General features: G+C 45.0%; 1 protein-coding gene across 1 annotated transcript in view; it reads left to right on the top strand.

The window, feature by feature from the left end:
- Nucleotides 1-15,324, top strand: part of LOC311232158 (rho GTPase-activating protein 6-like) — a gene marked incomplete at both ends in the record, with an annotated part of 334,242 nt that overhangs the window by 1,017 nt on the left and 317,901 nt on the right. The window lies entirely within an intron of this gene.

Raw genomic sequence — 15,324 nt, 5'->3', positions numbered from 1 at the left:
ATCGACTACTGGTATTTCTGTGACTATCGACTTGGATTCACAGATCACTTGCCTTTTATTTTTTACCACTGCGCCACCGCCTGCAAGTCTGCTTATAGCACAGCTCCAAATCGAGTGTGAATGATGCAGAATGCAGAGGCAAATAAAATCCTTAGCAAAACATGCTGGGGACTTATTTTTAGCAGGAAGAAAGGGGGCTTTATTAGCCCCAGAGTTGGCTCTGGTCCAGAGCGTCTGGTGGAAGGTATGATGATTTCTCTCTCTCTCTCTCTCTCTCTCTCTCTCTCTCTCTCTCTCTCTCTCTCTCTCTCTCTCTCTCTCTCTCTTCTCTCTCTCTCTCTCTCTCTCTCTCTCTCTCTCTCTCTCTCTCTCTCTCTCTCTCTCTCTCTCTCTCTCTCTCTCTCTCTCTTCCTCTACCTCTATACTGTATATCACTCTGTGTTTCTCTCCCTCTCCCCCTTTCTCTCAGTCTCTCTCTACTTTCTCCCTCAGTTTCTTTCTGTCTGTTTTTCTTAGTTTACCTCTCTCTGCCTCTCTTCGTCTTTGTCTGTTTCTCTCTTTCTCTCTGTCCCCCTCTCTCTCAGTCTGCCTGTGTGTCTGTCTGCCTGTGTGTATCTCTCAGTCTGCCTGTGTGTCTGTCAGTCCTGTGTGTCTGTCTGCCTGTGTGTATCTCTCAGTCTGCCTGTGTGTCTGTCTGCCTGTGTGTATTTCTCAGTCTGCCTGTGTGTCTGTCAGTCTGTGTGTCTGTCTGCCTGTGTGTCTGTCTGCCTGTGTGTCTGTCTGTCAGTCTGTGTGTCTGTCTGCCTCTGTGTCTGTCTGCCTGTGTGTATCTCTCAGTCTGCCTGTGTGTCTGTCAGTCTGTGTGTCTATCTGCCTGTGTGTCTGTCTGCCTGTGTGTCTGTCAGTCTGTGTTGTCTGTCTGCCTGTGTGTCTGTCTGCCTGTGTGTCTCTGTCTGTCTGTGTGTCTGTCTGCCTGTGTGTCTGTCTGCCTGTGTGTATCTCTCAGTCTGCCTGTGTGTCTGTCTGCCTGTGTGTATTTCTCAGTCTGCCTGTGTGTCTGTCAGTCTGTGTGTCTGTCTGCCTGTGTGTCTGTCTGCCTGTGTGTCTGTCTGTCAGTCTGTGTGTCTGTCTGCCTGTGTGTCTGTCTGCCTGTGTGTATCTCTCAGTCTGCCTGTGTGTCTGTCAGTCTGTGTGTCTATCTGCCTGTGTGTCTGTCTGCCTGTGTGTCTGTCAGTCTGTGTGTCTGTCTGCCTGTGTGTCTGTCTGCCTGTGTGTCTCTGTCTGTCTGTGTGTCTGTCTGCCTGTGTGTCTGTCTGCCTGTGTGTCTCTCAGTCTACCTGTGTGTCTGTCTGCCTGTGTGTCTGTCTGCCTGTGTGTCTGTCTGCTGTGTGTCTCTCAGTCTACCTGTGTGTCTGTCTGCCTGTGTGTCTGTCTGCCTGTCTGTCTCTCTATCCCCCCCCCCCCCTCTCTCTCTCTCTCTCTCTCTCTCTCTCTCTCTCTCTCTCTCTCTCTCTCTCTCTCTCTCTCTCTCTCTCTCTCTCTCTACTCCCTCTCTCTGTTTCTCTCTCCCAGTGACCCATCCTTACTCCGTATCTGTATTCTGTTCTCCTCTGCAAGTCTATCTTACTCACTCGCCCTCCCCTCACACACACACACACACACACACACACACACACACACACACACACACACACACACACACACACACACACACACACACACACACACACACACACACACACACACACACACACACACGCTCTCTCACTCTCTCAATATCTCTTTCTTTCTTCACTCTCTCAATATCTCTTTCTTTTCTTTCTTTCTTTCTTCTTTCTTTCTTTCTTTCTTTCTTTCTTTCTTTCTTTCTTTCTTTCTTTCTTTCTTTCTTTCTTTCTTTCTTTGCATCTTTTTCATCATCATCATCATTTTTATTTATTCATACATGAAATTGTTACAGTCCAACAGTGTCTTCAGTACATGTTCTCTCCCTCCCTGTGTGTGTGTGGGTTTCTTTTTGTGTAGTAATGTGTGTATTTTAATGAGTGTGTGGTGCTGGGAAGGCCTCTGGGACGCGTGGCGTTGAGGATGTGGGGATTTGGTTCTCACGGGTGTGAGGGGTCACAGGGTCATACACACATACACACACATACACATTTCTAACATCTCCCAAACAGAGTTTTCCCACCAGAAACATCACCGTGCGTGTGACCAGTAGCTTCCTGGCGCTTCTGTCTTTGTCTCGTAGATAACCCACATGTACACATGCATGCTTTCATGATGAATGTATGATGAATGTATGTACACGCAGCCACAAGTATGCACACATGTGATGATGTGCACAAAGACACACACACGTCACACACACACACACACACATTTGAGTACTTTATTTGATTCCACAAATTATATTACATAAACAGGGAATCAAATAAAACGGTCCAAGTAGCACTGACCACTTAAGGGTACACATAGCACCTCCTTCTCCACATGGCTAATCTGCCAATAATAGCTGAGACAGAGCAATACACACACACACACACACACACACACACACACACACACACACACACACACACACACACACACACACACACACACACACACACACACACACACTTTCTATCTTATGTCTCCCCTATTCTTTCTCTCTCTATCTTACCCCTCCCTCGATCTCTATGACAACCCTCCCTCTCCTCTCTCCCTCTCCCTATCTTACCCCTTTCCCTCCTCTCTCTATCTTACCACTGTCTCTCTCTCTCTCTCTCTCTCTCTATCTCTCTCTCTCTCTCTCTCTCTCTCTCTCTCTCTCTCTCTCTCTCTCTCTCTCTCTCTCTCTCTCAGGGGGCTTTCTCACTAACAACCCTCCCCTCTCCTCTCTCCCTCTCCCTATCTTACCCCTTTCCCTCCTCTCTCTATCTTACCACTGTCTCTCTCTCTCTCTCTCTCTCTCTCTCTCTCTCTCTCTCTCTCTCTCTCTCTCTCTCTCTCTCTCTCTCTCTCTCTCTCTCTCTCTCTCTCTCTCTCTCTCTCAGTGCATGCTGGGAATGAGATTGGAGAGATTGGAGAGGTTGGAGGTTGGAGGTGTAGTGAGTTTTTTTCTATCTTTATCTGTCTATTTTGTTAATTTGTTTATGGGATATTGTATTATAAGTGTAGTGTTGGTTTGCTGTGTGTTTTGGTGTGTATAGGGTTAAGTGGGAGTGTTTTGTTTGTTTGGCCGCATCGGCCAGGCTGTGCTGCTGGATGACGTCAGACGCCAATATGGACTTTTCCAAAATTGGTAGAAAGCATGGTATTAAGATATCTGTTCCTAATGTATCAGTAGAGGACTGCAGTTTGGCAGTTGGAAGTATTGTTGGACATAAAAGCATTAAATCAGCTGCGAGAATGAATCAAGGAGTAGTGATCTTTGTTGACTCGGTGGACAAGGTGCACACACTGGTTCAATCGGGGATAAGTGTTGACGGGGATTTTCTTTCTGTAGAGCCGCTCTCCACACCAGGCAGAAATGTCTTTATTTCCAACGTTCCGCCGTTCATCAGTGATGAACTATTGAGAAGTCAACTAGCACGACATGGGAAGATAATTTCCCCTATAAGAAAAATGTCGTCGGGATGTAAATCTCCGCTTTTAAAGCATGTTGTCTCACACAGGCGACAGGTTTAATGATTCTAAACAACAGCAGAGAGGAGCTTGAGTTGGTTTTTAAGATAAAGGTTGATGAGTTTGATTATGTGGTTTTTGTGAGTTCTGGTAATTCGGGGAAGTGTTTCGGATGCAGGGAACTGGGTCATATCTCCCGCGATTGTGCGGGGAGAGGGGCAAGGCGACCTCCGCCTCAGCCCCAAGAGGAGCGCGGGGCTGAGATCAGCGCAGGTAGTGGTACAGAGGAGGGAAGAGTGTTGCAGCGCGCAGCAGAGAGCAGTGACGACAACAGAGTCCCGCTGCAGACCGCCAGCAATGTAAATAGAGTCCTTTTGCAGACCGACAGTAGCGCAGCAGATAGTATCCAGCTGCGGGGCCACAGAACCGGTGTAGCAGGTACGAAGCAGAGCCTTGGTACAGAGGAGGGAGGAGTGAGGGAAGCTGCCCCCCCCTCAACTAGTGGCAACTGTGGGTAACAGGGGGTGGTGCGGGTGGTGCAGGTACAGAGGAGGGAGGGGTGGGAGACGCTGTTCCCCCCTCAACCAGTGGTTGTGTAGGTAAGGAGGTGGGAATCAGAGATGCTGCCCCCCCTTCAACAAGTGGCGAGGTAACAGAGGAGAGCAGAGTTTTTTTTGTCCCCCAAGCCCAACACCGCGTCAGGGTAAAAAAAGGAATCAAAAAAATTTGACAAGTGAAGTAATAGGGGAACATTTGAATGTGGTGGACAATGTACACAGTCAGACAGTGGATGGCGTGGTGGGAAGTGATGGAGGGGTGGGCTCTCAGGATAAGAAAAGAGTGACAAGTTGGTCATAGAAGACACAGGTTCCTCTCAGTCCAGTATGGACGAGGATGAAGTTGAAAAACAATGGGGTGAGATTGAAAAACAATGGGGGGATGACATCTCAAGTGTTGAGGAAGATGAGTTCCCAAATGCTTCTCAAGTGTCTGATTCACAACGGAAAAAATGTTATGCAGTCAGGCAGATACAGAAGTTCCTGCACACAACAAAAAATTTGAGAAGTGTCAAAGTGGAAGATTTTTTGAAGATTTGGAGATGTTTATTTTTTCAGCAAGGACTCAAATGAGGTCGAAGAACAATGGGGGGTACACTTCCCAGGAAGTTTTTAGACTGAGAAAGATTGTGCAGAAGCTCAAAAAACTGGATAATATAATGTTATCATGATAATGGAGCTTCTGATGTGTGGAGCCCGGCTGGACATTCAGGAAGGGAGTAGACCTGGGCTTGGACAGTGTCTGCAAGCAGTTGGGACAATGACACTGAAAGATGTTGTGAATGTAGCCGGGTCAGAGGAAGTGGCTTCTTTATTGGGGCTGAGGACGGCCTGTCACAACAGGGTCTGTCTGGACGATTGGACTGAAGCGCGGAGCGTCGGGGAACAATACCTGTTGCAGGATTATTTCGGTGGAACGGAAGGTCCTGATGAAGGGGATCTTTTTTTTCATGAGCTGGATATAAAAACTGACACAACTGGACTGACGGGACCCTTTTGGGTTGGTCATATGTTGTTCTTGATGACATATTATGTGTTGAATGGAAGTATGGATATTTTTTTTGTTTGGGTGGAGCTTCAATGTTTTTTTGTTGTGTTGCAGACGGACAGGTGTATTTTAGCATTTTATTGTGAGATCTCATGTGGTTTTAAGTGTGATGGGGGACATATGTTGCCCGATATAATGTGTAGTTAGTTGTTTTAATTGTATTGACATACACATTGTACATTGTAATGAGAAATATGTAAATAAATGTTTTCTAAAATCAAAAAATCTCTCTCTCTCTCTCTCTCTCTCTCTCTCTCTCTCTCTCTCAGGGGCTTTCTCACTAGCCATTCGGGGTCGAATCACAGCACGATCGCACCAAAATAGGGTGTGATCGTCCTAATGAGAACGCTCCCCCCGTCACCGGGGACGCTGATTCGCTCCGAACCTGGACCGCTGGAATAGGTGGTTTCGGGTGCGCACCAGTGGGAGCGGGGGGCGTGGTGTACAAGCTTACTGTAATGCTTTCATGCTTGCTTGAATTTTGGGCAGATAAAAACATACAGCAACAACTGGACAATACCCACAAAAACTATATTTATGGGCAATTTGGCGAGTTCAGACCTCAACCAAACAAGCATGTTGAGCCTCACGGCTCAGTGGATGAAAACTTCGAGATTAAGCCACGTTACAAGCACAAGACTTCCCTGGCTCGCATTAGGCCTGGCAATTTTATTGCCATTGCTATGTCTACTATACATTAGTTTCTTGTTTCGAATGCATTTATTTCTATAGACCAGTGGTGCCCAACCAGTCAGCCGTGATCGACCGGTAGATCAATGACATGCAATATAATTGACGCGAGCAACTAGTAATAAATAGGCTAAGCTAACTAGCGTTAGCTTAGCGTTAGCGTTAACCCTGGAAAACGCTCAAAGCGGATTCCACGACACCAGTTCCATTCGTGAGAAAAGGGGGGTGGGTTATATTGACAAGGCTTGACAACAGAGGTTCAAATATAACTTCATATTTATTGGTTATTTGTTTCTTTATATCAGCATCCAGTTTCCACCACCATGTGTTAAACTCTTCCTTTGTTGACGTTAGAGCATGACATCATCACCTACGGCAGCTTACACGCTCAAAACGCAAACCGTAAACAAAACCCAGAGCACACCAAGACTGCAGTGTGTACGCAAACTAGAGGGGGGAGAGGGAGGGGGGAAGTTCGCACCCAAGGACGGAGCGGAGCTGATTCGACCCCGAATGGCTAGTGAGAAAGCACCCTTACTACTGTCTCTCTATCTTACCACTGTGTCTCTCTCTATCTTACCCCATCCCTCTCTCCTTCTCTCTCTATATTACCCCTCCTTCTCATCTTACCCCTCCCTCTCTCTCCTTCTCACCCCTCCCTCTCTCTTTTTCTCTCTTTATCTTACCTCTCTCTCACTCTCTATCTTACCCCTCCCTCTCTCTATCGTACCACTCCCTCCCTCTCTCGCTCTCACTTTCTCTATCTTACCCCCACTCTCACAATCAACCTTTTCCAAAACACTTCTCTCCCATTTCAGCTCACCACAGTTTCCCAGCAGTATGAGCCAGTTGTTTTCCCAACCTGTCACAGGCCATTGAGAATAACACGTGTCACGGCTGTTAGCTATAACTCAGTCCTGTCGTTCCACTATAGCAGCCAGTCGTTAGCTATAACTCGGTCCTGTCGTTCCACTATAGCAGCCAGTCGTTAGCTATAACTCGGTCCTGTCGTTCCACTATAGCAGCCAGTCGTTAGCTATAACTCGGTCCTGTCGTTCCACTATAGCAGCCAGTCGTTAGCTATAACTCGGTCCTGTCGTTCCACTATAGCAGCCAGTCGTTAGCTATAACTCGGTCCTGTCGTTCCACTATAACAGCCAGTCGTTAGCTATAACTCGGTCCTGTCGTTCCACTATAGCAGCCAGTCAGTCGTTAGCAGTGGTGCAGTGGTGATTTCATAAGGGGTTGCACTGTGTTTTAATGACGTCACATGCTCCCGCGCATGCAGATAAATGGTCCCTCGCGAATAAAGATGATGCCTAATTGCCTCTAGGAATGGAATGTAACACGTTTCATTCACAGGATTTGTGTGAATGGTCCAACTGTAGTATTTGAACACACCTGATGACCTGAGCTATTGTTATGCAAAGTAGCCTGGTGGGTACTTGGCGCAGAGTCGAGTGGACATTCTTGTGTGCACGTGCGCGCACATCCGTGCATGTGCGTGCGCGTGCTCCTGCTCAAAGAAGTTTGGTACGCCGTGCAACCCCGTCCCATGAGCACTGCATGCCTGGTTGTTAGCTTTAACTTGGTCCTGTCGTTCCACTATAGCAGCCAGTCGTTAGCTATAACTCTGTCCTGTCGTTCCACTATAGCAGCCAGTCGTTAGCTATAACTCTGTCCTGTCGTTCCACTATAGCAGCCAGTCGTTAGCTATAATTCTGTCCTGTTGTTCCACTATAGCAGCCAGTCGTTAGCTATAACTCGGTCCTGTCGTTCCACTATAGCAGCCAGTCGTTAGCTATAACTTGGTCCTGTCGTTCCACTATAGCAGCCAGTCGTTAGCTATAACTCGGTCCTGTCGTTCCACTATAGCAGCCAGTCGTTAGCTATAACTCGGTCCTGTCGTTCCACTATAGCAGCCATATATGTCCGCTCCCATTCATTGTGCTAAGCTAGGCTAACATGCAGCCAGATAGCTTTCTACTGAACGGACAGAGAGGAAACTGGCATCTATCTTCTTGTCTCTCTCTGGAGAAGACGGTAAGCAAATTTTCCCAAAATGTTGGCGTGTTCCTTTAACTGGCCGGGGGAGTCGTGTGGATGAACAGAACACGTACAACAGCAGTCGCCCACTTACAGTACATTAAGGATGAGCAAAATCTCTTTCTCTCTGCGTGTATGCACGTGTGTGTGGGGGCACCTGTGCATAACTGAATTGTGTTAGGCCTTTGTAAGGAGAGAGAGAGAGAGAAAGAGTGAGAGGGCTAGAGAGAGTGAGTGAGTGAGAGAGAGAGAGAGAGTGAGCAAGCGAGGGAGACCGAGAGACATTTCAAATGAAGCTAATTGTTTACGTACTGATGGCAGACATTGTTATTCGCTGCAATCGCTAAAAGTCCCCCTCCCCCCATTTTCAAGTGGTTGATGTTGAAACAGCATTGACGCAATGAAGCATCAACCCCCCCCCCCCCCCCATGCCAGTTACTGGACTAATACATCTTTCTGTGGAGGATATACGCCATGAGGGAGTCTTTATCACATGCACAGATGCATGTAAACACACACCCATTCTCTATCACTCACACACACACACACACACACACACACACACACACACACACACACACACACACACACACACGCACACACACACAAACAAACAAACAAACAAACAAACAAACAAACAAACAAACAAACAAACAAACAAACAAACAAACAAACACACACACACACTAGGAAATAATGTCCAACTAATTGAATGTTGGACGTTTATTGGGGTGCAAGAATGTTGGCATTGTTGGCAGTATATTTTATATTTACTTAATTTAAAGGAAGAATGATAGAGTGAGGAGCGGAAAAAAGGTGGGGGTAGGGTTGCCCTCGGCTAAAAAAAGTCGACTATTAATAATCATGGACTTTATTGACTAACCGATTAGTTGATTTGATTGACAAGTCTGTAAAACTGTAGCGGTATCATGGTGGTATTATAGGGGTGTCATAGTATCATGATGGTATCATGATGGTATCATGGTGGTATTATGGGGGTGTCATAATATCATGATGGTATCATGATGGTATCATGGGGGTGTCATAATGGTATCACGTGGTATCATGGGGGTATCATGGTGGTATTATGGTGGTATCATGGGGGTGTCATAATATCATGATGGTATCATGGTGGTATCATGGTGTCATGGTGGTATCATGGTGGTATGGTGCCAAGGGGAAGGATGTATAGGATGAAGAAGAGGCGACCAATCACCAAGCCTTGGGGGGCACCTTGTGACATGGGGCGAGGTCAGACTGATGTTGATGTAGTGGTATCTGTCGGAAAGCTATGATTTGAACAAGGAGAGGGCTGTGTGTGGCAGCGAGGTGGCAAGGAGGCATCAGAGGAAAGGAGGAGGTTGTGACCTTCAAGAGAGTGGTTTCTGTACTCTGTGCTCTATAGTGTTCTAATGGTTTGAGTCCAGATGTGATTTCACTTGAGGCAACAAGGTGTTCCAGAACTTTAGAGAGAAAGGGAAGATTTGGTATGGGCCAACGCCAACCCCATCTTGCTTAAAATATGTAAATAAAGTACAAAAAAGCGACATAATCTATGTTATGTTATAGCCATACAGTAAGTAATATATTTAAGTAACAAATTACAATAATTACAATAAGTAGATATATTACATGTTTTGTACTTTGTGTTTTCAGAAAATCTTTAAGTTCCCCTGCTGGGGATTGAACCCGAACCTTAACCCTAACTTTGTTACGTTTCAAGTAGGAGTGTTAAGGATTTGTAATGCGACCCCAATTGCACGACAGACAGGTATTCAGAGTTAGCCAAAACAAGGGCATGATTTATTAATACACAAAAATTGCAGCACTATGCCTTTAAAGGGCGAACAAAAAGTACACAGGAATCTTCAAGAACACAGGCATCTTCCCGACCAGAACGCAGCAAACAGGGGGTCCAAGGGGAATGGAGTGAGAACACGGCATCCTCCCGTGGAACAATAGAGAGTGATGACGAGCCTCACCCCAGGAACGAGGTCCATGAAGAGGGAGTAGGACAGTAGCTGGCACGACGTCTCACCCCAGAGACGCGGTGGTAGATGGTAGCAATGTAGGATGGCACGACATCTGGAGTGGGAACATAGGGATCCTCCCGTGGAAGTATAGAGAGCGAAGACGAAGCCCCACTCCAGGAAACGGTGGTAGATGGTAGTGTACAGAATGGCACAACGTCTCCCAGTGAGAACATAGTAATCCTCCCGTGGAAGTTTAGAGAGCGACGACGATGTCTCACCAGGAGCGTGGCGGTAGATGGTGGCAACAAGATGACCTGGCAAGGAGTGGGAGGCAACCAGCAGTACTAATACTCTCCCGAGGAGCTGATTACCAACCACTCACAGGTGCGCGAGGAAGAATGTTCGGCACGCCCCCTCATTGGGCAGCATGCAGTCCTACCCAGCCCTCACAAGGAGTTGAGTTCCAATAGTAGAAGGTAATAAGGAGACGGAGATGTGGTTGCTCTTCTCAAAATACGTGTTCCTTTTAATATCAGAATCACGAGAGCAAGATACTGTATCGATAACGAAAGAGAAGCCACTCTTCAACTGAGTATATAAAGAAAGAGAATTTAAACAATAACAACAACGACAAGAGGTTCCATATCTTGTCCTGTGGCTGACTGCTCGCAGGTTCTGTTGAAGATCCGACAACAGACAGAGAACAAGAGATTACTATAAAGGCAAAACTCCCAGAAAACCACACGCAGTAATTAGTAACAACAAACCAGAGAGATCTTTCTTAATTTTTTTGCAAAATCAACTCTGCCACTCTTTGTTAACTACAACAAGCAATGCTGTTTGTTATTTAAGATGAGGTCGGACTCGGCACTGACAGATTTGTGTTCATTGTGCTGCTTTTATAAAGCCTCAAATGACGGCTTACAATATTTCATGAAAGCAAAGTGTTTCGTTTGTCTAAGATTTAAAAAGGTTTAAACTTTACAGCACTGACAAAGTTGAACAAAGTGCTGTACAAGTCCCACAACATTAAAAAAAATAAAATAAAAAATAATAATTTTATTACATTTCTTATTTCGAAGCTTCGAATTAAAATCGAATCTCGGCCCCGAAGCTTCGAATTCCAAAAGAAATTCGAAGGTCAGCCCTAGTATTTATGGCTATAATATAACGTACATTATGTACCTTTTTTCCTGTGGTCAATTAGTACCTTAATTACGTTTTATGATGAGACCGTGTTGCAGCCATGGGTAGATGTTTGGGATTTCAGGGTCAAGGTTCTTTTGAGGATGAGAGTGGCAGCAGCGACTTTGAGAGCTACTCACTATACACAGAATTGGCTGACAGAAGGAGCATGTTCAGTGCTAGACTAAAGACTCCCAAGATGTAGCACTGAACGGCACAGGAAGTCCTTCATTCCGACAGCCATCAGACTTTACAATGCGTCACTGTGCCTCACTGCATCACTGAGCACAGGGTGACAGTACTATCTTCCTGGACTTTTACTTTACTTTTAAACCGACATAGTGAACATTTACACTTACTGTATATTTCTGTATATTTTTACTGTATATTTTATATTAGAATGTAACATAGGAAATGTATATCCTGGACCGTATTTTATTCTTAGGCTTATTGTTATTCTTATTCGTGACTTTTGTTTTGTCTACCTAAATGTTTACTGTTTACTGTGATCGATTTGTAGTACCAAATCTCCCTCAGGATGAATAAAGTATTTCTATTCTATTCTATTCTATTCTATTCTATTCTATTCTATTCTATAGAAGGGACCAGTGGAGAGAGAGGAGTTTATTGTGGCTGTGATGAGTAGGCTGATTGTAGGAAGATAGGCTTTTTTTTATTTATTTTTATCCACTTCTTCTCCCCATTTTCAATTTTTCTCCCATCCCAATTTCGTATTATCCAATTCTTCCCTCCCCTGTCTTGAACGTTTCTAGACTATGCCTCCCACTGGTCGGCTGCAGTGAGGACGATGCCTTGCATCACGTGTCCCCTCCGGTACACGAGGAGGCAGCCGTCGCATCTTTTCACCTGTACAGCGCGATCTCTCAGTGGCGAGGAGTAACGCGTGGGAGGCTCACGCTGCCCCCGTTACTTCCTGATTCTGCTGTACAGGCGCACCAACCGATCTGTAGGAGTCGCCGTCCACAACGTCCAATCCCCACCCACCAGCTTTCCCACCCCTAACACTGCCAATGGACCTGTCTCAAAACCCTGCCCTCTTTTCTTGATCCTCCAATCACAGCTGTCGCTTACCTCGGACTTCCTCGTACAAACAAAGTTTGTACGAGGAAGTCAGAGGTAAGCAACAGCTGTGATTGGAGGATCAAGAAAAGGGGCAGGGTTTGAGATAGGTCTATTGTGTTAGTATGAACGACCAGCCAAGCTGGTAGCAACGCCGAGGCTCGAACCCAGCATCTCCTGCGTTAGTGGCGAGCGCCTTGCCCACTGCGCCACTTAGCCGCCCTGGAAGATATAGGCTTTATTAAGGTATAATGGATGGGGTCATGGTCTTGGAAGGCATTGCATTTTTTAATAGTGAATGCTTGAGATTGTCAATGGGTTTGAGGAGTTTGTCTATTCCTTGTGGCTCTCCCTGCCACCGTACACACTGTTCATTTGCACCAAAACAAAAACCTTCTACAGTAACAGTATTAGATTATACAGTAGCAATGCTGTCATTTGAGTATTGTAGTGGGATGGTGGTCTGTCTGTCCATTGTTTAATGTTAATTTCAACTGACAGACACATCATAATTGCACACATTTACAAATGTACAAACACATCCAAACCACAGCTGGCAAATACATGCTATTTACACGTAGCTGGATGAACGCACACAAAAACATCCATTCCACTGACTGCTGACAGACACATATTTATTTACACATAGCTGGATGAATGCACACAAAAACATTCCACTGACTGCTAACAGACACATATTTACATATAGCTGGATGAATGCACACAAAAACATCCACTCCACTGACTGCTAACAGACACATATTTACATATAGCTGGATGAACGCATACAAAAACATCCACTCCACTGAGTGACTGGCTGCTGACCTTGACGATTCTCCAGTCAAAACAAGAAGAGCTTGTGTTCAAGGGGTACTTCTCATTAGTCAAAGCTTTATTTATTCTCGAAAAGGACATTTCAATGCATACATCTTTTACAATATGTACATAGTGATACAATAAAAAAATAAAAAATGTACATAGTAAACATATAGCTACATAGATGAAGTGCATTCAAAGTCACCCACACTTGTTTAACTGATGACCACCATTAACCCATCTGCCTCTGTCCAAAGCAGTGCTGCCCTGTTCAAGGAAATCAAACAAAGCAAACAGTAGAATCTGAAATGAGCTGAATCCACTGCTGGTGTGCATCTGAGGTGGGTATAATTGTATACCTGCTAACTTACTCAAAACTTATTTTAGTCCTTTTCAACAAGTTAATAAAGGTATTTGGTATTATAAGCAAGTGTTAAGTTTTTACTCTATTTAGAGTCCATTACACAAGAGCAAGAGTCGATTAAACACCAATTCTGAGTGGGACCAAATACACGCAGGAATAGTGTTAATTTGACACTGCAAGATTTACTGTGTAGCTCTTCAGCCCTGTGTTCGACAGCCCTGTGACAACAACTCAGCAATGGGTCCAATGCGTCTAACATGCTTTGCATCCACGTCACGGTAACCTTAACTAACGTTAGCTGCTAATGTTAACTAAGCTAAGCTAAACTAACCCTGGAAACGCTCACAGGCACAGTGGAGAAATGGATTGAGCCTGTCTCTCTGTGTGTGTGTGTGTGTGTGTGTGTGTGTGTGTGTCAGCGTTTCCGTTAGAACATATTCGTGCCGGTCTGAGTGTCCTGCAAGATTTCTATCCCCGGACATATTCCTGAAATTCCGGTCAGAGTTTTAAACAGCAGTCTGTTATAATCACATTTTTATGAGCTAACGAATTCCGTTATATTGGACATTTGTATTAATTACATCAAGCGAAGAATGAGAAATTGATTTGCAGAATCAAATTACTATCTCTCGCCTCCCAAGTTAGTGCGATACGCTGATCCAGCATCAAGCTCCCGCGCTGCAGGCTCGCACTGCAGCAGCTGTCACACGCACCCCCAAATGAATCTCGAGTCGACATCGCTTCACCTCGTTGTATCAGACACGTCACACATATCATAATGTTCAACTTCACACACAGCAAACTGTAGTTGATCATCACATTGCCTCGTTTGCATGCAGAGAGCGAGAGGACGAGCCACATGCTCGTAATGCGTTTGTTGATTTCATTATAGCCTACATTTAGTTATAATCAATTATATGCATTACTATGTGACACGGCAGTCAACCAACAGTTGCATTATGATTAAAAAATGTCAACACTTACTCACCCCGTCTCGTTCTGCCTATCCGTTTTGTACCTGCGACTAGATCCCCATTGCATTGGAACAGGTGGACTTCTGCGAGGCTCGCAACGGTAGCAGCAGACTGGGGATGCTCTTTGTGGTTCAATCAATAAAGTGTACTTTGTGTACGTTCAATCAATGTTATCTCTCGTACATCATAGACGCTAGACTACTAGACTATAATGTCGTATCTCAGCCAGGAGAATTTAACTTTCCACTCGGGCCGCCGCCTGAACGCTCGACATTTGTTTATTTTCCGCGGGAGCATCGGCGGTCTCTGTGACTTCAGAAGACTCATCTTCGTTGTCAATGTCATTATTATTAGACCTGCTTGTGCTTGGTTTCATGAAATATTTGTTAGGTTTAGCTTGTTTGGCCATCTCTCTCTCGCTCGTATAGCTGTTTGTCGTTATTATGGTGGCCAGACAGGCTCAAAAAAAGAAAAAAAAAGATTCACATCCGAGCGGCGCCATCCGCGCTTTATTAGAGCGAAGCACAATGAAACAAATGTAATGATTGTTTCGTGCATCGCATAGGCTATTTAATTTTAGCCTATTTTAATACAATTCAAATAATAAAATTGTGCTTAGAGGAATTATTTCCACCGGACATTATGACCGGAGATATTTAAATATTCGGACTTCAACATATTTTGCCAGTCAAATACCGGTAATTACCGGCTAACGGAAACGCTGGTGTGTGTGTGTGTGTGTGTGTGTGTGTGTGTGTGTGTGTGTGTGTGTGTGTGTGTCAGAGTTTATTGAGCTTAAAAACAATTGATAGGCAGGCTATATAAAGAATGACATCCTCAAGGCATGTAGATTTATAATATTTTAACTTAAAACTAGGCTACTTTTGCGTCTACATTATATTCCAAATAAAATAAGTCCCGTCGATAGACTCACTGACTTGAAATCAAATAGGCGAATTCCCGTCTGGGCAGTCGGCCCGACATT

This window comes from Notolepis coatsorum, assembly GCF_963971535.1.
Source record: "Notolepis coatsorum genome assembly, chromosome: 1".
Lineage (NCBI taxonomy): Eukaryota > Metazoa > Chordata > Actinopteri > Aulopiformes > Paralepididae > Notolepis > Notolepis coatsorum.
This window is presented reverse-complemented; position numbering and strand designations above follow the sequence as displayed.